The sequence below is a fragment of the Podarcis muralis genome, chromosome Z (assembly GCF_964188315.1).
Source record: "Podarcis muralis chromosome Z, rPodMur119.hap1.1, whole genome shotgun sequence".
Classification (NCBI taxonomy): Eukaryota; Metazoa; Chordata; class Lepidosauria; order Squamata; family Lacertidae; genus Podarcis; species Podarcis muralis.
In genome coordinates this window covers 31,475,407-31,501,208 of record NC_135673.1, presented here as the reverse complement: position 1 = coordinate 31,501,208, position 25,802 = coordinate 31,475,407, and the positions used below count along the sequence as shown (strand labels likewise).

The 25,802-nt window shown below is 41.2% G+C and overlaps 1 pseudogene; it reads right to left on the bottom strand.

The window, feature by feature from the left end:
- Positions 1-999: 999 nt before the first annotated feature.
- Positions 1,000-1,580, bottom strand: LOC114588762 (DNA-binding protein inhibitor ID-3-A-like; annotated as a pseudogene).
- Positions 1,581-25,802: the final 24,222 nt, after the last annotated feature.

Below are 25,802 nucleotides of genomic sequence, written 5' to 3'. Positions count from 1 at the left end.
GCTTTTCAAAAAGGGATTTGATCTTGGTGCAGAAAAGGAGTGATGAGTATATATAGCTTTGCTGCTTTCCAAGCAGAGCGCCCTCTCTGGCTATTAGGACCCCCTCCTCTTTTTTGTTAATTAATCCCTAAATGAACTTTCCTAATGACTGTGCCTGATGAAGCACTGCCGTTCGCACACATGTATGTGTGTGTGTGTATATATATATATGTGTGTGTGTGTGTATATATATATTTGGTTTTTTTTAAAGAAACACCAGTTTAGATTTATTATGCAAGAAGCTTTTATGAAAAGTTTTTTTAAAAAAAACCACACACCAAAGGAAGTACAATTTATGGATGAAGAAATCAACCTTCCTTCCAAAAAAGATACATGTGTTCTCTCTATTAGAGTTCAGCAACAAAAACCATGAGGCAAAACAGCCCTAAGACACCTCAGTTTTCATGTTCTTGAAATTCCCCTTCACCCCCAAAAAATTATGTTAAAAAACTATAATCCAAAATATACATAAAAGCTGCATTTATGCAAAGTTGTTTTTTGTTGTTGTTGCCCTTTTTTCTGAGCAAATGACAGACTAGTCCACATTTGTCACAAGCTGATTCAATGTTGGAAGTGTGTGATTTCAGTAAGAAATCTCCTGACCAGTAAACTAGCATGAAGAATCTGAGTGTTCAGAGCTTTAATAATAATAATAATAATCCGCCCAGTCTGACACACAAACACCACAAAATTTGTTCTTCTGCAAAGTTTCTTCTTGTTTAATACAGCCATACGATAGATATTGAAAAGTGGGCTTGCTTTCAATGCCCCCCCCCCACTCCCCGGCCTGCAAATTTTAGTTTTCAGGCCGTTGGAAGAGAATAACAGATTGAGGGCAGAAAGTTGTTTCTGGAAGACCAGTCAAGGCATCAGCAACTGGCTAGCCAGACCCATGTTCTACAGTTTATTTGGAAGAGGAAGATGGTGGTCTCTTCATTACTGGATGCACAGGGTTAAAACATCTAATCCTTTCCCCTGTTCAGGTCTTTATTTTTTCTCTCTTCTTCTATCTCCTGTCTCACTGGAGAGAACCAAGTGCCAGGATCCCACACTTGCAGTCTGTTTTAAGAGGTTAGTGGCAGAGATTCCTCTCCTCTTTTGAGCAAAGTTTGGATGCCCGTTCTGCAGCTTTTAAAGAGAGTAGGGAAGTCTCGGCTGTGGGCGGATCTTGCCCCTTCTTCGCCTGTTCCTCTAGCACGATCTGCAGGTCAAAGATATATTCGATGACATGCTGCAAGATTTCCACTTGGCTGACTTTGGGGCCTTGTGGGATCCTCGGCACCAGCTCGCGCAGCTTGGAGTAGCAGTCATTCATGTTGTGAAGGAGGTTCTTGGGCTCCTCCTGAGCCGGGCTCTGGTTTTTTTTGTTTTGGCAAGACTTGTCACATTTTATTGAAGGCTTTTGCAGCAGGAGTCACTGGCTGAGGGGCTTCGTTCTGTTGTTCGTTCCCTGGGTGATGGTGAGGCTCTGATCAGAGAGGCAGCACACAGCTTGCTTCCTCGCAGCTCCTGACTGATCTGACGGGGCTGATTCCATTCATAGCCATGAAGGAGGAGAAACCAGCAGGGATTTGCAGAAGGGCAAGATTTCCTTCCTTAAGGCAGGAGAAGCAAGCAAGCAACCAACCTCGAGATACTGCCCCTTGCTTGGCAGCCTGGTTGATTCTCTATTCTGTGCACACAGAAAATGCTTCTCTTTGCAGAAAAGCCCCATGTATATATTTTAAAAACAGAAATGCTACCTTTGCAGCAGCAAATATTTTCTGATCCTTTCCCCAGTCATGGTCTTTTCTCTCTCTCTCCTTCTATCTTCTGTACAACTGGAGAGGACCTATGGAATCTATGACATGTTGCAAGATTTCCACGGCTGATTTTGGTGCTTTGCGTGTTAAGACCCACAAGACCTCCCGAAATAAAGACACAATTGATGCCAAATTTAGTTTGAGGTTATTGGCATAATTTTGGCCAGAATGAAAAATGAAGATAAATGTGCTTGGAATTCTTCAAGTCCAGAATCTGGCTCTTGTGGATCACTTGCTGGCTGATTCCAGTGGATTCAAATGGTTTCTTTTTCTTTTTTTCTTTTTATTTCAAAACCCCCCCAGAAATTACAAACATCAAATTCAGAATCCATATTCATTTTATAATTTAAGCCTATTATATAGATTACCTAAATTAAAATATATCTAAATACTCTAGGCTTCCATTTGTTGTATGTAAATACAACACAATTAACAAATTATATTATAAATGATATTATTAGTTCCCAAATACCCCCACTCCCCTTCACCCATGTGTGATCTCAGTATTTTACTTCTTCCATCTTGTTGTGTTGTTAATAATGTAATAATTGAATAATTATTCAATTGATTTTATTATTATTTTCTTGCTTACCCCTGCATGTTTTACACATTCTCTATTAATATTTCAATTCCGGAACCATATTTATTCATGTATTCCTTCACTCCATCCCACTCTCTAATTATTCTCTGATTTGAGTGGCCTCTAATAATTGCTGTCTATTTTGCCGTTTCTACAAACTTGCCGAGTTTGTTTTGCCATTATAATAGTGATGGGATATTCTGGCAGCTGCTGTTGTGTAAAGGAATAGATTTTTCTTGTCTTTGGGGATGTCATTAGATATCAGGCCGAAAGCTTTCATTAGGTGATATACAGCAGGGTTGGGCAGGATAGTAGTCCAAACATACCTAGAAACATAATCAATTATAACAGAAACAAATCGCTTCCCAGTACTGGTTTTCTGCAAGGGACCCACCAAATCCATCCCTTTTCTTTTTTTATACTAAGCTTTTCAGAGAGGGACAGGCGCGCGAAAGGGTTGCAAAACATGAGTCAAACAGTAGTATGATGCAGCATTTTTTGCTGTTAGGATCTCCTCTTCTTTTTTGTTAATTAATCCCTGAATGAACCTCTCTAATGATTGTGCCTGATGAAGCACTGCATCTTTCGTCTCTTCTTTTGCAGTCAGAATGAAAAAACAAATAAATGTTTTTCTTTTTCTTTGTGTTTTTGGATGTGAAAAATAACTTTTTTTTCAATCCCCACTGAATGAAGAAATAATAAGAACTATCGATAGGGATAATACAGACCAGCATTCATATTTGATAAAGCTCTGTTTCAACATTGTCCATTTGAAAGATGACTAGAGGTTTCAGGAGCCCCTGCCACTCACGTGCACCCGGATCCACTACTCTCCCCTACTGGAAGAGCCCTGGTGGTGGGGTGACTCCTCCTGGATCCTGGCAGAGGTCCAAGGAATGGCTTGTCCCACCCTCTACTGGATGGTCCCTGAGAGGCGGACCAAGGCAATGCAAGCCACCACACTCACAACACTCAACACGGTGAATGAGAGCGGCAGGAAAAAGCTGTTTAAATTCTTTCTTGTTCTTTTTTGGGAGAGGGCATGAAGTTGTCTTAATTACAAAAAAATCAAATTACAATATCATACAGAGACTTCTTACACACAGAATATTAGAATGGTTTCTTACCAGAAGGTAAAGAAAAGATATTCTTTTTTCCTTTCTTTATTGATAAGCCACTTACAAGTTTTTAAGCTATTGTTATACAAAGTTGCAGGACATGCACAATTTTCCCTCGATAGGGTTTCCTCTTTTCACCTCCCCCCATTTCTTATCTTTTCATTTTTTGCTAAGTGCAAATACTAGATCTCTCTCTCCACCTTTTAAGGCAAGTTAAATGCGACACTGCAAATTGAAAGTCCTTCTTTATATCTCCAGCACAGTATAATCTCAGTCCAGTATTTAACAATCCTGACCAGCAAAACTCACAGTATCAGCAGCACACATTGTCTTACTTCCAACCTTGTTGTCAGCGTGTGTGCTGAGAGTTTGTGTTTTTTTTTGTGTGTGTTTGGAGTGAGTGTGCTTTCCTTGTACTGACATTGCAGCCTGCGACTTCCTCTCTTTATTTGCACCTCCAGGGAGCCACCAATCAATCCTAGAGTGCCACTCCTAATCTCAGTCCAGTACTTAACAATCCTGACACAGCAAAACTCACAGTATCAGCAGCACACATTGTCTTACTTCCATTGTCAGCACACATTGTCTTGTGTGTTGTGTGTGTTTGGTGTGTGTGTGCTTTCCTTGTACTGACATTGCAGCCTGCGACTTCCTCTCTTTATTTGCACCTCCAGTGGACACCAATCAATCCTAGAGTGCCACTCCTAGGCACTAAAGAGAATTCTGGAACACTTTTTAAAGCTTCCAGGAACTTTTATCTTTTTCTTAAAGAACCTTTTCCAAACACCCCCTCTCATTCGAACAGAACCAATACAGTATTGTAAACATATACAAAAGTATTCACACATCATGCAACACAATTCCCAACTTTATAACCAGTTGTGCATGTTGTTGCTTTCAATTATTGTCTTTCTTTCACTTAACCAAAAACTTCCATCACTGGTTCTCTAGACCAAGATAGTTGTTTGCTGGTCCTAAATATTTTATTTGAACTGTTTCCTTAGTTGTTTTGCAAACTCCTTTTCCCCAAGAATTCTTGTAGCTGCCCCATCGCTATCACCTCTACCAGTTTGTCCCAAATGGGGGGAGGGGCGGGTATTAACATTCCAATTTCTCCTCCATTTTGCCTTGCTTGCCAGTCCCATTTCCTTGGCTCTTTGTGGTGAAATTCCTCAATGTGACCTAGATGTGTTCATCCACTCGGCTGTCTGTGCTCTACACTAAATTTATTGTTTTGTCCCATAGGCTGGCTTAAGATGTGATGATAAAACTAAAGATTTTGCTTTAGTTGCCAATCATTCTGGTTCCGTCTTCTTCGTTAAAAATTGTTTATTTGTTTGGAAACCTGTTATGATGCCCTGCAGTATGCAAATAGATAAAATGAAATGTTTTCCCTTCCGTCTCCTCCATCTTCGCCTCTCCTGCCAGGCGTGGCCATTCATATTTGTTGCATGTCCCTTGCTGCTAACAGGGCCCTGGGCTTCTCGCGGCTGATGGTGACAGTCATTTGCAAACAAACATCAAATTCAAAATCCATACTCATTTTCTAACACAAGCCTATTACATAGATTACCTAAATTAAAACATATCTAATTGCACTAGACTTCCCTTTGCTGTATGTAAATACAGTGCAATTAACAGATTATATTATAAATGATATTATAGGTTCCCATATAACCCCCACTTCACCCCAAAAAAATGTTGTTAAAAAACGATATTCCAAAATATACATACAAGCTGCATATATGCAAAGTTGTTTTTTTTTTTGTTGCCCTTATTTCTGAGCAAACGACAGATCATTCCACATTTGTCACAAGCTGTTGCAATGTTGGAAGTGTGCGATTTCAGTAAGAAATCTCCTGACCAGTAAATTAGCATGAAGAATCTGAGTGTTCAGAGCTTTAAAAATAATAATAATAATTGCGAGGGATTCAGTCTGCTTGGAGAAGAGGAATGAGAAAGTACATGAAGATTGCAGAAAAACTTGGAATGTGTCATTCTGCAAAGTACTAATATTGCCGTAGTAAAACAAGCCAAGCTAAGAAGAGTCACTCAGGATATTCAGGATTGAACCACACACCATTGGTGGGACATCTTTTCAGGATAGAGCTCTACCATGACCAACATTTTAAATTTGGCTTGGCACCCTGTGATTATACTGGATTTTGGTGTTTTGATGTTGCTTATATTAGTATGTATTTTCTATGTTAAAGTTAAACATTTGTATGGGGAAAAGGTATAGGTTTTTTTACTCAGAGAGGGAAGGAGGAACAGATTAGCTAAGCATGGAAGAGGTAACCGTGTTGGACCAAGGGTGGATTTTATGGGCAATCTATCCGGAAGACATTTGTATTTCGAGGAGTTAGTGGTCTGACATGGTTACCCTTCCTGCCTTCTCTTTCTTCTCCCTCTCGATCTCCTGAGCCGTGTAGTTCGGATGCCCGCTCTGCAGCTTTTATTTTATTTTATTTTTTTATTAATGATTTTTATTGAAATTTACAATCACCAACCAACCCCCACCACCCACCACCAAAACATCACATCTTGTTACATGTATCCTACTTTGTGTTTCATAGATCCATTAGCTTCTGTCCTTCCCTTCCACCAGTTTTCCTATTCCATTTTATAGTTTACAGATTCTTTAATTATAAATTATACCATGACATGAGATTTATTTCAATCCTTCCAACGTTTTCATATTTGTACAATTCTCACTTACATAAACCATAAATTTACTCCATTCTTTTTGGTGCTTTGTCTCCTCCTGATTGCGAATTCTGTGTGTCAATTTAGCCATCTCAGCATACTCAACCAACTTTATCTGCCATTCTCTTATCGTCGTCATCTCCTGTTGCTTCCAATTTTGAGCTATCAAAACTCTGGCTGCAGTTATTGCATATAAATATAATCTTTGATTTATCTTCTTAATCCCTTCTCCCACCAAACCTAGCAAAAATTCATCCGGCTTTTTGGGAAAACTGTACTTAAACATCTTTTTTAACTCGTTGTAAACCTCATCCCAAAATTCTTTTATTTTATTGCAAGACCACTACATATGATAGAAGTCACCGTCTTTTTCCTTGCACTTCCAGCAGGTTTTACTACTTGTTCTATACATTTTTGTCAATTTGGTGGGAGTGAGATACCAACGATAAACCATCTTCTTAACATGTTCTTTTAAGGCAGAACAAGCAGTGAATTTTATGCTCTCATTCCAGAGTTTGGCCCATACATCATATTCTATGTTATGTCCTAAATCAATAGCCCATTTTATCATAGCCTCTTTTATGAATTTATCTTTTGTCTTCCATTCTAGTAAGAGATTGTACATATTTGATAATAGCTTGGATTTACTCTCTAAAATATCTATTTGAAATTTCAATTTTTTATCCTCAAATCCTATCCTATTTTTTTATCCTCTTTAAAGACATCATTGACTTGATGGTATTGCAACCATCCTGTCAATTTTTCAGCAATACACTCATAGGGCTTTAATTTCCAACCTTTTTTGGCCTTCATCAAAATTTCCTCATATGTATCCCCTCTCCCTAGTATGTTCATTTTTTTAACAGTTAATATATCAATTGGTGACAGCCACCACGGTGTTTTCCTTTCCAACAAATTCTTGTTTCTTTCCCAGACTTCAAATAAGGCACCTCTTATCACATGATTTGTAAACCCCTTATGCACTTTTGCCTTACCACACCAAAGATAAGAGTGCCATCCAAATCTATTGTTGAACCCCTCCAAATCTAACAAGTCTAGGTTCTCCTGAGTTATCCAGTCCTTTGTCCAACATAAACATGGCTTTTAAAGAGAGTAGGGAAGTCTCGGCTGCGGGCAGATCTTGCCCCTTCTTTGCCTGTTCCTCTAGCACGATCTGCAGGTCAAAGATATAGTCGATGACGTGCTGCAAGATTTCCACTTGGCTGACTTTGGGGCCTTGCGGATCCTCTGCACCAGCTCGCGCAGCTTGGAGTAGCAGTCATCCATGTTGTGAAGGAGGTTCTTGGGCTCCTCCTGAGCCGGGCTCTGGTTTTTTTGTTTTGGCAAGACTCATGGCATTTTATTGAAGACCTGTGCAGCAGGAGTCACTGGCTGAGGGGCTTCGTTCTGTTGCTCGTTCCCTGGGTGATGGTGAGGCTTGGTTAAAGAGAGGCAGCACGCAGCTTGCTTCCTAGCAGCTCCTGACTGATCTGACGGGGCTGATTCCTTTCATGGCTTTTTCTGTCCCTATGTGTTCTGAGGTGTGCATCCTCAGAAAAGTTTGAGCGTTTTAAGTGAGACAAAAGTTCTTTGATGGCAGAGTGTGAATTGTGGAGCAGATTATACATTTATATATATGGATGTCAAAGTCCTTTCCTCTTAATTTATTAATTCCCCCCCCCCCTAACATTTTATATGTTGCCAAATTTCCCTTCATGTTTTTCTCCTTAACGTCAAAGGCTTTAATGTGTGAAATGCACCAAGGGCTTGTAGGTTCCAGGAGATATTTATATTTTATCCATGGTTTATATAAGGTCTGATTTGTGTGGCTGCACCTTCTGGTAAGGTGTTGGCGAGGGCTTGAATCTGGGTGCAGAAAAGGAGAAAGGACACTTGTGTTGAGGGGTTTGGGAATACCCAGCTGCGAGCAACACAGGTGCATCCTCCGCAAATTTGGAGTGTGTGCAGTAACTGAAAAGTTCATTAAGGGCAGGGTGTGAACTATGTGGCTGTACCACCTGATGCCGTGTTTGCAAGGGTATCCATCTTGCTATAGAAGAGGACTGAAGCATTCACGTAGCCGATATCTGTACAGAAACTGGGGGAAATCCTGTAATTCTATTTACCTAGCATAGAGGAAGGGGGGGTGGGATGGTGGGGCTGCAGAAAACACCCCTCTGCAAATGGCCACGTGGACCAGCAGGGCAAGAAGGATGCGGTGAATGTGGCGCCATCGCAGCCATGACAAAGCCGAGAAGTCGGCCCGCTTTGCTCCAGGCCTCCCTTAGCAGCAGCAGCAGTAGCAGCAGCAGCAGCAGAAGAAGAAGAAGAAGAAGAAGAAGAAGAAGAAGAAGAAGAAAGGAAGGAAGGGACGGAGCAGCCAGTTCTTTGCTGCTTTCCAAGCAGAGCACCCTTTCTGGTTGTTAGGATCCCCTCCTCTTTTTTGTTAATTAATCCCTGAATGCACTTCCCTAATGAGTGCGTCAGATGTTGCACTGCCTTTCACTTCTCTCCTCTTGCAGAGAGAATGAAAAATCCAGATAAATGTGCTTGGGATTCCTCAAGTCCAGAATCTGGCTCTTGTGGATCACTTGCTGGCTGATTCCAGAGGCTGCAAATGGTTTCTTTTTCTTTTTTTTTCTTTTTTCTTTCAAAACCAATTTTTTTTTACGGAGATCAAATTCAAAATCCATATTCATTTTCTAACATAAGCCTATTACATCGATTACCTAAATTAAAATATATCTAAATACTCTAGGCTTCCATTTGTTGTATGTAAATACAACACAATTAACAAATTATATTATAAATAATATTATAGGTTCCAATATACCCCTCTCCCCGTCACCCATGTGTGATCTCAATATTTTACTTCTTCCGTCTTTTTGTGTTGTTATAATTTAATAATTATTCAGTTAATTCTATTATTTTCTTGCTTACCCCTACATGTTTTACACATTCTCTATTAATATTACAATTCCGGAACCATATTTTTTCATGTATTTCTTCACTCCATTCCACTCTCTAAGTATTCTCTGATTTGGGTGGCCTCTAATAATTGCCGTCAATTTTGCAGTTTCTACAAACTCGCCAATTTTGTTTTGCCATTCTGATAGTGATGGGATTTTCTCCCCCTTCCAGTTTTTTTGCAATCAATAATCTGGTAGCTTTTGTTGTGTAAAGGAGTAGATTTTTCTTGTCTTTGGGGATGTCATTAGATATTTAGCCGAAAGCTTTCATGAGGTGATCTACAGGAGGGTTGGGCAGGATAATAGCCAGAAATCTTTTACAAAGAACTTGTTTTGCCATGGAACTGTGTTTTTTCCATCTTTTACAAAGGAAATGGGGCTGCTGCAGTTGGAAAGATGCCTTGCTTGGTCATATGGCCCAAATGGTTGGAGCCCCATGGTATTAAAGTTCAAGACACGCCTGCAAGGAGCACTCTGAATGTTCTGCCATTTGGAGGCAATCAAGCTGCAGAAAGTTTTAGCTTTTTCTGTCTCTATGTGTTCTGAGGTGTGCATCCTCAGAAAAGTTTGAGCGCTTTAAGTGAGACAAAAGTTCTATAATGGCAGGGTGTGAATTGTGGAGCAGATTATACATTTTAGATAGATATTTTCCTTTAGGCTGGATTAGAGTTCCCTTTAGTTTTATTATTTCTCCAGCAAACTCTATTTTCCTTGTCTTTCATTCAGTTGGAAGTATTGGAGCCAGTCTGTCAAATATATATGGATGTCAAAGACCTTTCCTCTTAATTTATTAATTTCCCCCTCTAATAACATTTTATATGTTGTGCAATTTCCCTTCATGTTTTTCTTCCTCAAGCCAAAGGCTTCAATGTGTGAAATGCACCAAGGGCTTGTAGGTTCTAGGAGATATTTATATTTCATCCATGGATTATATAAGGTCTGAGTTGTGTGGCTGCATCTTTTGGTAAGGTGTTGGCAAGGGATTGAATCTGGGTGCAGAAAAGGAGAAAGGACACTTGTGTTGAGGGGTTTGGGAATACCCGGCTGCGAGTAGCACAGGTGCATCCTCCGCAAATTTGGAGTGTGTGCAGTAACTGAAAAGGGCAGGGTGTGAACTATGTGGCTGTACCACCTGATGGCGTGTTTGCAAGGGAATCCATCTTGCTATAGAAGAGGGCTGAAGCGTTCATGTAGCTGATGTCTGTACAGAAACTGTGGGAAATCCTGTAATTCTATTTACCTAGCATAGAGGAAGGGGGGTGGGATGGTGGTGGGGCTGCGGAAAACGCCCCTCTGCAAATGGCCACGTGGACCAGCAGGGCAGGGAGGACGGGGTGAATGTGGCGCCATGGCAGCCATGACGAAGCCAAGAACTCAGCCTGCCTTGTTCCAGGCCTTCACTAGCAGCAGCAGAAGGAGGAGGAGGAGGAGGAGGAGGAGGAAGGGACGGAGCAGCCAGCTCTTTGCTGCTTTCCATGCAGAGCACCCTTTCTGGCTGTTAGGATCACATCCTCTTTTTTGTTAATTAATCCCTGAATGCACCTCCCTAATGACTGCGTCAGATGTAGCACTGCCTTTCACTTCTCTGCTCTTGCAGAGAGAATGAAAAATCCAGATAAATTTCTATTTAAAAGAAAAATAAAAAATAAAAAATTATAATCATCAAATTCAAAATCCATATTCATTTTCTAACTAACGCCTATTACGTTACCTAAATAAATATATATATATAAATACTCTAGGCTTTCCTTTGCTGTATGTAAATACAATGCAATTAACAGATTATATTATAAATTCTATTATAGGTTCCCATATACCCCCCCACTTCACCCCCAAAAAATGTTGTTAAAAAACGATATTCCAAAATATACATAAAGCTGCATATATGCAAAGTTGTTGTTTTTTTGTTGCCCTTTTTCTGAGCAAATGAAAGATCAATCCACATTTGTCACAAGCTGCTGCATTGTTGGAAGTGTGCAATTTCAGTAAGAAATCTCCTGACCAGTAAACTAGCATGAAGAATCTGAGTGTTCAGAGCTTTAAAAAATAATAATAATAATCCGCCCAGTCTCGCACACAAACCCCACAAAATTTCTTCTTGTGCAAAGTTTCTTCTTGTTTAATACAGCCATACAATAGTTATTAAAAAGTGGTCTTGCTTTCACAGCCGCCGCCCCCCCCTCCCCCGGCCGGCAAATTTTGTTTTCAGGGCATTGGAAGAAAATAACAGATTGGCCAGATTGAAAAATGAAGATAAATGTGCTTGGGATTCTTCAAGTCCAGAATCTGGCTCTTGTGGATCACTTGCTGGCTGATTCCAGTGGCTGCAAATGGTTTTTTTTTATTTATTTATTTTTATTTCAAAAAAATAATAATCAAAGGTCTGGTCACTGTGCCCTGCCTTGTACCTGCAGCGGGTGATTCTGACCAACTGAGGCAACAAGTCCTCAGCAGAGATTTAGCTCTGCTGGGATCAGTAGATTCTGCAAATAGCAGGAGCATGAAAAATTTAATGGTTTTGCGTCATGGGCTGTATTTAGATGTGGTGATTATTGTTTTGGTTTTCCTGATTATTCTTTTAGGGCTTCTGTCCCCCCCCCCCCATGTTTCTTTCACACTACGTTACTTGTTTTGCCAGGGAACTGTGTTTTTCCCATCTTTTACAACGGAAATGGGGCTGCTGCAGTTGGAAAGATGCCTTACTTGGTCATATGGCACAAATGGTTGGAGCCCCATGGTATTAAAGTTTAAGACACACCTGGAAGGAGCACTCTGAAGGTTCTGCCATTTGGGAGCAATCTGCAGAATGTTTTAGCTTTCTCTGTCCCTATGTGTTCTGAGGTGTGCATCCTCAAAAAAGGTTGAGCGCTTTAAGTGAGACAAAAGTTCTTTGATGGCAGGGTGTGAATTGTGGAGGAGATTATACATTCTAGATAGATATTTTCCTTTAGGCTGGATGAGATTTCCCTTTAGTTTTGATATTTCTCCAGCAAACCCAAAACCAGCAGCAGAAGCAGGACGGGACGGAGCAGCCATCTCTTTGCTGCTTTCCAAGCAGAGCACCCTTTCTGAATGTTAGGATCCCGTCCTCTTTTTTGTTGTTTAATCCCTGATTGCACCTCCCTAATGACTGCGCCAGCTGTAGCACTGCCTTTCACTTCTCTCCTCTTGCAGAGAGAATGAAAAATCCAGATAAATGTGCTTGGGATTCTTCAATCTAGAATCTGGCTCTTGTGGATCACTTGCTGGCTGATTCCAGTGGCTGCAAATGGTGTCATTGTACCTCCTGAAGGAGGCATTCCAGGCTGAGAGGAATGCAAATGCACCCTCAGCAAATGTGGAGTGGTTGAAGTAACTGAAAAGTTCAGTGCTGGCAGGGTTTGAGTTGTGTGGCTGTAGGTATCCGATGGGGTGTTTGCGAGGGATTCAGTCTGCTTGGAGAAAAGGAATGAGAAAGTACATGAAGATTGCGGAAAAACTTGGCATGTGTCGTCATACTGCAAAGTACTAATATTGCCATAGCAAAACAAGCCAAGCTAAGAAGAGTCACTCAGGATATTCAGGATTGAACCACACACCTTTGGTGGGACATCTTTTCAGGACAGAGCCCTACCACAACCAACATTTTAAAATTGGCTTGGCATTCTGTGATTATACTGGTTTTTGGTATTTTGATGTTGCTTATATTAGTATGTATTTTATATGTTAAAGTTAAATATTTGTATGGGGAAAAGGTATAGGTTTTTTTACTCAGAGAGGGAAGGAGGAACAGATTAGCTAAGCATGGAAGTGGTAACCGTGTTGGACCACGGGTGGAGTTTATGGGCAATCTATCCGGAAGACATTTGTATTTCGAGGAGTTAGTGGTCTGACATGGTTACCCTTCCTGCCTTCTCTTCCTTCTCCCTCTCGATCTCCTGAGCCGTGAATCAGGAGATCTTTAATGCTGGATGTTTTTAGATATGCTGTAAGCCCCCCAGAATCCCTTGGGAAAGCCAGCCAAATGGGTGGGGTATAAAATGATGATGATGGTGATGATAATTTATTTATACATATAGCTGATGTCCATACAGAAACTGTGCAAAAACTTGCAATGTTTATATTTTAAAAAGATGAATACTACAATCACAGTTGCAAAGCCTTTCTTTTTGCATGGTGCCTAGTCACTGATCTAAGTGACAGCGGACGGCCGTATAGGAGCTACTCCTGGATCACACAGGGTTGATAGCATTCACTGTGCCATCAACTCAATATTTTTTAAAAAACTACCCCCCCCCGATGTGGGGTGGAATTTAGTTCACAAGAATGGTCAATTTCAACCCGGTGCTTTTCATAACCAAGGGGAATAGTGAAGAGAGAAATGAGAGCCGGTTTCAGCCTTGCCAGCCCATTGAACAAGGCACCTACATAGGTGAAGAGCCACATCCACACCACAAACCTCTGGGATTCCACTAAAAAAACATTAAAAAGGAGCCCTAAGAGATGGCAATAGCTGTTGGAAAAGTTACAAGTCACTGCACATTGTCTTTGTCATTGTCTTTTGTTAGCCATCTGTTATCAGGCCATTAGCTGCAGGGTCATACACTGAAAATATTTTTCTATGTTCCTATATTGGGACAAAAAAAAGAGAGGCACTAGCGGTTTTTTTAAATAAACAGCTAATATTATCGTCCCTTGGTAAAACCAAGTCACCCCATGATTTCTTAGACTAAAAAAGCACTAGAAATCAACATTTGTAAGGGCAGTGCAGAATTGACTAAGTGTGAAGGATGGAGCACTTACAAGTGACGCACACAAAATGTAAGCCACAAAGAGCAACGTGAAGGTGTTTCCATGTGATGGCTACCTTTTTGCCGCAAGGTATAATGTACATATTGGTTGGCATTCCAAACCATTCTTCTCCATGGCACGGCAAAGTCTGAGAAAGGCTTGAAGTATCACCAAGATGGCTGGGCAGCCAAGTTAAAAACACCACCACCACCAAGCCAGCAGCACCCCCTGTATGGCAATTATGTGTGCCAGCTCTCACAATCCCATTTCTCAGAAGCAGTTATTTGATGAATACAGTGCAAAGTCTCTGAGGTTTATGAGGCTCGTGCTGATCCACTGCCTAGGCTTTAAGTTGCACCTCACTGGGCGGCAGCCTATGTCGTTTTCTGCCACATTACCCCTCCTAGGCAGCATGGAAACCATGTGATTCAGCTTCAACCGGATGACAGAATAGTGGAATTCCCTCTCCTTGTTCAGTTTGCGGAAATGGTCTGTCCTGTGGCTGGCAGCATAATCTATGGACCTCAGGGATGTCAGCGAGCCCGTAGAGCTTGCCCAGGAGCACTCAGAAGACAGTGAAGAAAGCGAATGAGCGCTACATGAAGCTGAAGTGGCCCTCCTAGAAATGGGAGATACTTCTTTAGATAGCAGCCTCTGACTGTAAAACTTAGTTAAGGGCTTGTGGGGTTGAGGTTTGCACTTCACCCTGGGATTGTAGCTTGGACATTTGCTGAGGGGTCAAGAGGTGAGGAATTTGAGTCTGGTCCTTCCACAGGTTGGGAAGAAGGAGGTGGGAGGCTGTCCCCAATCTGAGAACAGGACAGCGCTTCCTTCTCTTACCTCCTCGTTCACCGCCCCCTTATAACATGCAGTGAATCTTCCCTCCATAGCCTTTCACAGTCATTTTGATATTTCTACGGGATATTTCTACAAGTCCTCAGCAGAGATTTAGCTCTGCTGAGATCAGGAGATTCTACAAATAGCAGGGGCATGTAGAATTGAATGGTTTTGCGCCAAGGGCTGTATTTAGATGTGGTGATTATTGCTTTGGTTTCCTGATTATTCTGTTAGGGCTTCTGTCCCCTCCCAAGTTTCTTTCACACTACATTACCTGTTCTGCGTTGGAACAGTTTCCTCGCCATCTTTTACAAAGGAAATGGGGCTGCTGCAGTTGGAAAGATGCCTTGCTTGGTCATATGGCACAAATGGTTGGAGCCCCATGGTATTAAAGTTTAAGACACACCTGCAAGGAGCACTCTGAATGTTCTGCCATTTGGAGGCAATCAAGCTGCAAAAAGTTTTAGCTTTTTGTGTCTCTATGTGTTCTGAGGTGTGCATCCTCAGAAAAGGTTGAGCGCTTTAAGTGAGACAAAAGTTCTATAATGGCAGGGTGTGAATTGTGGAGCAGATTATACATTTTAGATAGATATTTTCCTTTAGGCTGGATTAGAGTTCCCTTTAGTTTTGATATTTCTCCAGCAAACTCTATTTTCCTTGTCTTTCATTCAGTTGGAAGTATTGGAGCCAGTCTGTCAAATATATATGGATGTCAAAGACCTTTCCTCTCAATTTATTAATTTCCCCCTCTAATAACATTTTATATGTTGCCCAATTTCCCTTCATGTTTTTCTTCCTCAAGCCAAAGGCTTCAATGAGTGAAATGCACCAAGGGGTTGTAGGTTCCAGGAGATATTGATATTTCATCCATGGATTATATAAGGTCTGAGTTGTGTGGCTGCATCTTTTGGTAAGGTGTTGGCGAGGGATTGAATCTTGGTGCAGAAATGGAGAAGGGAAACTTTTGTTGCGGGGTTTTGGGATACCCGGCTGCGAGTAACACAGGTGCATCCTCCGCAAATTTGGAGTGTGTGCAGTAACTGAAAGGTTCATTAAGGGCAGGGTGTGAACTGTGCGGCTGTACCACCTGAAGGCATGTTTGGAACGGAATCCATTTTGGTGTAGGAAAGGGCTGAAGCATGCATATTGCTGATGTATGTACAGAAACTGTGGAGAAACCTGCAATTTTTTATTTCAAAAGGAAAGATAGTACTTGAGTAGCAGCTATGAAGAGGAAAGCAGAAACTGTGGGAAATCCTGTAATTCTCTTTAGCTAGCATAGAGGAAGGGGGTGGGATGGTGGGGGGCTGCGGAAACCACCCTTCTGCAAATGGCACCGATGATGAAGCCAGGAACTTGGCCTGCTTTGCTCCAGGTCTCATTAGCAGCAGAAGAAGAAGGAGGAGGAGGAGGAGGAGGAGGAGGAGGAGGAGGAGGAGGAAGGGACGGAGCAGCCAGCTCTTTGCTGCTTTCTAAGCAGAGCACCCTTTCTGGCTGTTAGGATTCCCTCCTCTTTTTTGTTAATTAATCCCTGAATGCACCTCCCTAATGTCTGAGCCAGATGTAGCACTGCGTTTCAATTCTCTCCTCTTGCAGAGAGAATGAAAAATCCAGATAAATGTGCTTGGAATTCTTCAAGCCCAGAGTCTGGCTCTTGAGGATCACTTGCTGGCTGAGTCCAGTGGCTGCAAATGGTGTCATTGTACCTCCTGAAGGAGGCATTCCTGCCTGAGAGGAAGGGTGTGAACTGTGTGGCTATACCACCTGATTGCATGTTTGCAAGGGAAGCAATTTTTGTGCAGAAAAGTGCTGAAAAGAGGCAGTTGAACTCCTAAACTGTGCTGTTGAAGGGGCCAAGCAGCATAAGAGTGTATCTTTGGGCAAGCAACATCTTAATCTAAGTAACCCCTTAATGGGTAGCCAATCTAAGGGCTTTTCGAAAAGGGGTTTGATCTTGGTGCAGAAAAGGAGTGATGAGTACATATAGCTTTGCTCCTTTCCAAGCAGAGCGCCCTCTCTAGCTGTTAGGACCCCCTCCTCTTTTTTGTTAATTAATCCCTAAATGAACCTTCCTAATGACTGTGCCTGATGAAGCACTGCCGTTCGCACACATATGTGTGTGTGTGTATATATATATATGTGTGTATATATATATTTGGTTTTTTTTAAAGAAACACCAGTTTAGATTTATTATGCAAGAAGCTTTTATGAAAAGTTTTTTTTAAAAAAAACCACACACCAAAGGAAGTACAATTTATGGATGAAGAAATCAACTTTCCTGCCAAAAAAGGTTACATGTGTGTTCTCTCTATTAGAGTTCAGCAACAAAAACCATGAGGCAAAACAGCCCTAAGACACCTCAGTTTTCATGTTCTTGAAAGTCCCCTTCACCCCCAAAAAATGATGTTAAAAAAGTATAATCCAAAATATACATACAAGCTGCATATATGTAAGTTGGGGTTTTGTTGTTGTTGTTGTTTTTTTTTCTGAGCAAATGACAGATCAGTCTACATTTGTCACAAGTTGCTGCATTGTTGGAAGTGTGTGATTTCAGTAAGAAATCTCCTGACCAGTAAACTAGCATGAAGAATCTGAGTGTTCAGAGCTTTAATAATAATAATAATAATCCGCCCAGTCTGACACACAAATGCCACAAAATTTCTTCTTCTGCAAAGTTTCTTCTTGTTTAATACAGCCATACGATAGATATTGAAAAGTGGGCTTGCTTTCAACACCCCCCCTCCCCGGCCTGCAAATTTTGTTTTCAGGCCGTTGGAAGAGAATAACAGATTGAGGGCAGAAAGTTGTTTCTGGAAGACCAGTCAAGGCATCAGCAATTGGTTGGCCAGACCCATGTTCTACAGTTAATCTGGAAGAGAAAGATGGTGGTCTCTTCATTACTGGATGCACGGGGTTAAAACATCTAATCCTTTCCCCTGTTCAGGTCTTTATTTTTTCTCTCTTCTTCTATCTCCTGTCTCACTGGAGAGAACCAAGTGCCGGGATCCCACACTTGCAGTCTGTTTTAAGAGGTTAGTGGCAGAGATTCCTCTCCTATTTTGAGCAAAGTTCGGAAGCCTGCTCTACAGCTTTTAAAGAGAGTAAGGAAGTCTCGGCTGAGGGCAGATCTTGCCCCTGTTCCTCTAGCACGATCTGCAGGTCAAAGATATATTCGATCACATGCTGCAAGATTTCCACTTGGCTGACTTTGGTGCCTTGCGGGATCCTCGGCACCAGCTCGCGCAGCTTGGAGTAGCAGTCATTCTTGTTGTAAAGGAGGTTCTTGGGCTCCTCCTGAGCCGGGCTCTGGTTTTTTTGTTTTGGCAAGACTCATCATATTTTATCGAAGGCTTTTGCAGCAGGAGTCACTGGCCGAGGGGCTTCATTCTGTTGTTCGTTCCCTGGGTGATGGTGAGGTTCTGATGAGAGAGGCAGCACACAGCTTGCTTCCTAGCAGATCCTGACTGATCTGATGGGGCTGATTCCGTTCATGGCCATAAAGGTGGAAAAACCAGCAGGGATTCGCAGAAGGGCAAGATTTCCTTCCTTAAGGTGGGAGAAGCAAGCAAGCACCCTCAAGAGAGAGAGATCGATACTGCCCCTTGCTTGTGGCAGCCTGGTTGATTCTCTATTGTGTGCACACAGAAAATGCTTCTCTTTGCAAAAAAAACCCATGTATATATTTTAAAAACAGAAATGCTACCTTTGCAGCAGCAAATATTTTCTGATCCTTTCCCCAGTCAAGGTCTTTTCTCTCTCTCTCCTTCTATCTTCTGTACAACTGGAGAGGACCTATGGGATCTATGACATGTTGCAAGATTTCCACGGCTGACTTTGGTGCTTTGCGTGTTAAGACCCACAAGACCTCCCGAAATAAAGACACAATTGATGCCAAATTTAGTTTGAGGTTATTGGCATAATTTTGGCCAGAATGAAAAATGAAGATAAATGTGCTTGGAATTCTTCAAGTCCAGAATCTGGCTCTTGTGGATCACTTGCTGGCTGATTCCAGTGGATTCAAATGGTTTCTTTTTCTTTTTTTCTTTTTATTTCAACCCCCCCCCCAAAAAAAATTACAAACATCAAATTCAGAATCCATATTCATTTTATAATTTAAGCCTATTATATAGATTACCTAAATTAAAATATATCTAAATACTCTAGGCTTCCATTTGTTGTATGTAAATACAACACAATTAACAAATTATATTATAAATGATATTATTGGTTCCCAAATACCCCCACTCCCCTTCACCCATGTGTGATCTCAGTATTTTACTTCTTCCATCTTGTTGTGTTGTTAATAATTTAATAATTGAATAATTATTCAATTGATTTTATTATTATTTTCTTGCTTACCCCTGCATGTTTTACACATTCTCTATTAATATTTCAATTCCGGAACCATATTTTTTCATGTATTCCTTCACTCCATCCCACTCTCTAATTATTCTCTGATTTGAGTGGCCTCTAATAATTGCTGTCTATTTTGCCGTTTCTACAAACTTGCCGAGTTTGTTTTGACATTATAATAGTGATGGGATATTCTGGCAGCTGTTGTTGTGTAAAGGAATAGATTTTTTCTTGTCTTTGGGGATGTCATTAGATATTAGGCCGAAAGCTTTCATTAGGTGATATACAGCAGGGTTGGGCAGGATAGTAGTCTAAACATACCGAGGAACATAATCAATTATAACAGAAACATATCGCTTCCCAGTACTGGTTTTCTGCAAGGGACCCACCAAATCCATCCCTTTTCTTTTTTTATACTAAGCTTTTCAGAGAGGGACAGGCGCGCGAAAGGGTTGCAAAACATGAGTCAAACAGTAGTATGATGCAGCCTTTTTTGCTGTTAGGATCTCCTCTTCTTTTTTGTTAATTAATCCCTGAATGAACCTCTCTAATGATTGTGCCTGATGAAGCACTGCGTCTTTCTTCTCTCCTTTTGCAGTCCGAATGAAAATCCAAATAAATGTTTTTCTTTTTCTTGGTTTTTTTGGATGTGAAAAATAACTTTTCTTTCAATCCCCACTGAATGAAGAAATAATAAGAACTATCGATAGGGATACTACAGACCAGCACTCATATTTGATAAATCTCTGTTTCAACATTGTCCATTTGAAAGATGACTAGAGGTCTCAGGAGCCCCTGCCACTCACACGCACCCGGATCCACTACTCTCCCCTACTGGAAGAGCACTGGTGGTGGGGTGACTCCTCCTGGATCCTGGCGGAGGTCCAAGGAATGGCTTGTCCCACCCTCTACTGGATGGTCCCTGAGAGGCGGACCAAGGCAATGCAAGCCACCACACTCACAACACTCAACACAGTGAATGAGAGCGGCAGGAAAAAGCTGTTTAAATTCTTTCTTGTTCTTTTTTGGGAGAGTGCATGAAGTTGTCTTAATTACAAAAAAATCAAATTACAATATCATACAGAGACTTCTTACACACAGAATATTAGAATGGTTTCTTACCAGAAGGTAAAGAAAAGATATTCTTTTTTCCTTTCTTTATTGATAAGCCACTTACAAGTTTTTAAGCTATTGTTATACAAAGTTGCAGGACATGCACAATTTTCCCTCGATAGGGTTTCCTCTTTTCACCTCCCCCCATTTCTTATCTTTTCATTTTTTGCTAAGTGCAAATACTAGATTTCTCTCTCCACCTTTTAAGGCAAGTTAAATGCGACACTGCAAATTGAAAGTCCTTCTTTATATCTCTAGCACAGTATAATCTCAGTCCAGTATTTAACAATCCTGACCAGCAAAACTCACAGTATCAGCAGCACACATTGTCTTACTTCCAACCTTGTTGTCAGCGTGTGTGCTGAGAGTTTGTGTTTTTGTGTGTGTGTGTTTGGAGTGAGTGTGCTTTCCTTGTACTGACATTGCAGCCTGCGACTTCCTCTCTTTATTTGCACCTCCAGGGAGCCACCAATCAATCCTAGAGTGCCACTCCTAATCTCAGTCCAGTACTTAACAATCCTGACACAGCAAAACTCACAGTATCAGCAGCACACATTGTCTTACTTCCAACCTTGTTGTCAGCGTGTGTGCTGAGAGTTTGTGTTTTTGTGTGTGTGTGTTTGGTGTGAGTGTGCTTTCCTTGTATGGACATTGCAGCCTGCGACTTCCTCTCTTTATTTGCACCTCCAGGGAGCCACCAATCAATCCTAGAGTGCCACTCCTAATCTCAGTCCAGTACTTAACAATCCTGACACAGCAAAACTCACAGTATCAGCAGCACACATTGTCTTACTTCCATTGTCAGCACACATTGTCTTGTGTGTTGTGTGTGTTTGGTGTGTGTGTGCTTTCCTTGTACTGACATTGCAGCCTGCAACTTCCTCCCTTTATTTGCACCTCCAGTGGACACCAATCAATCCTAGAGTGCCACTCCTAGGCACTAAAGAGAATTCTGGAACACTTTTTAAAGCTTCCAGGAACTTTTATCTTTTTCTTAAAGAACCTTTTCCAAACACCCCCTCTCATTCAAACAGAACCACTACAGAATTGTAAACATATACAAAAGTATTCACACATCATGCAACACAATTCCCAACTTTATAACCAGTTGTGCATGTTGTTGCTTTCAATTATTGTCTTTCTTTCACTTAACCAAAAACTTCCATCACTGGTTCTCTAGACCAAGATAGTTGTTTGCTGGTCCTAAATATTTTACTTTGAACTGTTTCCTTAGTTGTTTTGCAAACTCCTTTTCCCCAAGAATTCTTGTAGCTGCCCCATCGCTATCACCTCTACCAGTTTGTCCCAAATGGGGGGAGGGGCGGGTATTAACATTCCAATTTCTCCTCCATTTTGCCTTGCTTGCCAGTCCCATTTCCTTGGCTCTTTGTGGTGAAATTCCTCAATGTGACCTAGATGTGTTCATCCACTCGGCTGTCTGTGCTCTACACTAAATTTATTGTTTTGTCCCATAGGCTGGCTTAAGATGTGATGATAAAACTAAAGATTTTGCTTTAGTTGCCAATCATTCTGGTTCCGTCTTCTTCGTTAAAAATTGTTTATTTGTTTGGAAACCTGTTATGATGCCCTGCAGTATGCAAATAGATAAAATGAAATGTTTTCCCTTCCGTCTCCTCCATCTTCGCCTCTCCTGCCAGGCGTGGCCATTCATATTTGTCGCATGTCCCTTGCTGCTAACAGGGCCCTGGGCTTCTCGCGGCTGATGGTGACAGTCATTTGCAAACAAACATCAAATTCAAAATCCATACTCATTTTCTAACACAAGCCTATTACATAGATTACCTAAATTAAAACATATCTAATTGCACTAGACTTCCCTTTGCTGTATGTAAATACAGTGCAATTAACAGATTATATTATAAATGATATTATAGGTTCCCATATAACCCCCACTTCACCCCAAAAAAATGTTGTTAAAAAACTATATTCCAAAATATACATACAAGCTGCATATATGCAAAGTTGTTGTTTTTTTGTTGCCCTTATTTCTGAGCAAACGACAGATCAGTCCACATTTGTCACAAGCTGTTGCAATGTTGGAAGTGTGCGATTTGAGTAAGAAATCTCCTGACCAGTAAATTAGCATGAAGAATCTGAGTGTTCAGAGCTTTAAAAATAATAATAATAATTGCGAGGGATTCAGTCTGCTTGGAGAAGAGGAATGAGAAAGTACATGAAGATTGCGGAAAAACTTGGAATGTGTCATTCTGCAAAGTACTAATATTGCCGTAGTAAAACAAGCCAAGCTAAGAAGAGTCACTCAGGATATTCAGGATTGAACCACACACCATTGGTGGGACATCTTTTCAGGATAGAGCTCTACCATGACCAACATTTTAAATTTGTCTTGGCACCCTGTGATTATACTGGATTTTGGTGTTTTGATGTTGCTTATATTAGTGTGTATTTTGTATGTTAAAGTTAAACATTTGTATGGGGAAAAGGTATAGGTTTTTTTACTCAGAGAGGGAAGGAGGAACAGATTAGCTAAGCATGGAAGAGGTAACCGTGTTGGACCAAGGGGTGGAGTTTATGGGCAATCTATCCGGAAGACATTTGTATTTCGAGGAGTTAGTGGTCTGACATGGTTACCCTTCCTGCCTTCTCTTTCTTCTCCCTCTCGATCTCCTGAGCCGTGTAGTTCGGATGCCCGCTCTGCAGCTTTTATTTTATTTTATTTTTTTATTAATGATTTTTATTGAAATTTACAATCACCAGCCAACCCCCACCACCCACCACCAAAACATCACATCTTGTTACATGTTTCCTACTTTGTGTTTCATAGATCCATTAGCTTCCGTCCTTCCCTTCCACCAGTTTTCCTATTCCATTTTATAGTTTACAGATTCTTTAATTATAAATTATACCATGACATGAGATTTATTTCAATCCTTCCAACGTTTTCATATTTGTACAATTCTCACTTACATAAACCATAAATTTACTCCATTCTTTTTGGTGCTTTGTCTCCTCCTGATTGCGAATTCTGTGTGTCAATTTAGCCATCTCAGCATACTCAACCAACTTTATCTGCCATTCTCTTATCGTCGTCATCTCCTGTTGCTTCCAATTTTGAGCTATCAAAACTCTGGCTGCAGTTATTGCATATAAATATAATCTTTGATTTATCTTCTTAATCCCTTCTCCCACCAAACCTAGCAAAAATTCTTCCGGCTTTTTGGGAAAACTGTACTTAAACATCTTTTTTAACTCGTAAACCTCATCCCAAAATTCTTTTATTTTATTGCAAGACCACTACATATGATAGAAGTCACCGTCTTTTTCCTTGCACTTCCAGCAGGTTTTACTACTTGTTCTATACATTTTTGTCAATTTGGTGGGAGTGAGATACCAACGATAAACCTTCTACTTAACATTTTCTTTTAAGACAGAACAAGCAGTGAATTTTATGCTCTCATTCCAGAGTTTGGCCCATACATCATATTCTATGTTATGTCCTAAATCAATAGCCCATTTTATCATAGCCTCTTTTATGAATTTATCTTTTGTGTTCCATTCTAGTAAGAGATTGTACATATTTGATAATAGCCTGGATTTACTCTCTAAAATATCTATTTGAAATTTCAATTTTTTTATCCTCAAATCCTATTTTTTTTATCCTCTTTAAAGACATCATTGACTTGATGGTATTGCAACCATCCTGTCAATTTTTCAGCAATACACTCATAGGGCTTTAATTTCCAACCTTTTTTGGCCTTCATCAAAATTTCCTCATATGTATCCCCTCTCCCTAGTATGTTCATTTTTTTAACTGTTAATATATCATTTGGTGACAGCCACCACGGTGTTTTCCTTTCCAACAAATTCTTGTTTCTTTCCCAGACTTCAAATAAGGCACCTCTTATCACATGATTTGTAAACCCCTTATGCACTTTTGCCTTACCACACCAAAGATAAGAGTGCCATCCAAATCTATTGTTGAACCCCTCCAAATCTAACAAGTCTAGGTTCTCCTGAGTTATCCAGTCCTTTGTCCAACATAAACATGGCTTTTAAAGAGAGTAGGGAAGTCTCGGCTGCGGGCGGATCTTGCCCCTTCTTCACCTGTTCCTCTAGCATGATCTGCAGGTCAAAGATATAGTCGATGACGTGCTGCAAGATTTCCACTTGGCTGACTTTGGGGCCTTGCGGATCCTCTGCACCAGCTCGCGCAGCTTGGAGTAGCAGTCATCCATGTTGTGAAGGAGGTTCTTGGGCTCCTCCTGAGCCGGGCTCTGGTTTTTTTGTTTTGGCAAGACTCATGGCATTTTATTGAAGACCTGTGCAGCAGGAGTCACTGGCTGAGGGGCTTCGTTCTGTTGCTCGTTCCCTGGGTGATGGTGAGGCTTGGTTAAAGAGAGGCAGCACGCAGCTTGCTTCCTAGCAGCTCCTGACTGATCTGACGGGGCTGATTCCTTTCATGGCTTTTTCTGTCCCTATGTGTTCTGAGGTGTGCATCCTCAGAAAAGTTTGAGCGTTTTAAGTGAGACAAAAGTTCTTTGATGGCAGAGTGTGAATTGTGGAGCAGATTATACATTTATATATATGGATGTCAAAGTCCTTTCCTCTTAATTTATTAATTCCCCCCCCTAACATTTTATATGTTGCCGAATTTCCCTTCATGTTTTTCTCCTTAACGCCAAAGGCTTTAATGTGTGAAATGCACCAAGAGGTTGTAGGTTCCAGGAGATATTTATATTTTATCCATGGTTTATATAAGGTCTGAGTTGTGTGGCTGCACCTTCTGGTAAGGTGTTGGCGAGGGATTGAATCTGGGTGCAGAAAAGGAGAAAGGACACTTGTGTTGAGGGGTTTGGGAATACCTGGCTGCGAGCAACACAGGTGCATCCTCCGCAAATTTGGAGTGTCTGCAATAACTGAAAAGTTCATTAAGGGCAGGGTGTGAACTATGTGGCTGTACCACCTGATGGCGTGTTTGCAAGGGAATCCATCTTGCTATAGAAGAGGACTGAAGCATTCACGTAGCTGATATCTGTACAGAAACTGGGGGAAATCCTGTAATTCTATTTACCTAGCATAGAGGAAGGGGGGTGGGATGGTGGGGCTGCAGAAAACACCCCTCTGCAAATGGCCACGTGGACCAGCAGGGCAGGATGGATGCAGTGAATGTGGCGCCATCGCAGCCATGACAAAGCCGAGAAGTCGGCCCGCTTTGCTCCAGGCCTCCATTAGCAGCAGCAGCAGCAGCAGCAGCAGCAGCAGCAGCAGAAGAAGAAGAAGAAGAAGAAGAAGAAGAAGAAGAAGAAAGGGACGGAGCAGCCAGTTCTTTGCTGCTTTCCAAGCAGAGCACCCTTTCTGGTTGTTAGGATCCCCTCCTCTTTTTTGTTAATTAATCCCTGAATGCACTTCCCTAATGAGTGCGTCAGATGTTGCACTGCCTTTCACTTCTCTCCTCTTGCAGAGAGAATGAAAAATCCAGATAAATCTGCTTGGGATTCTTCAAGTCCAGAATCTGGCTCTTGTGGATCACTTG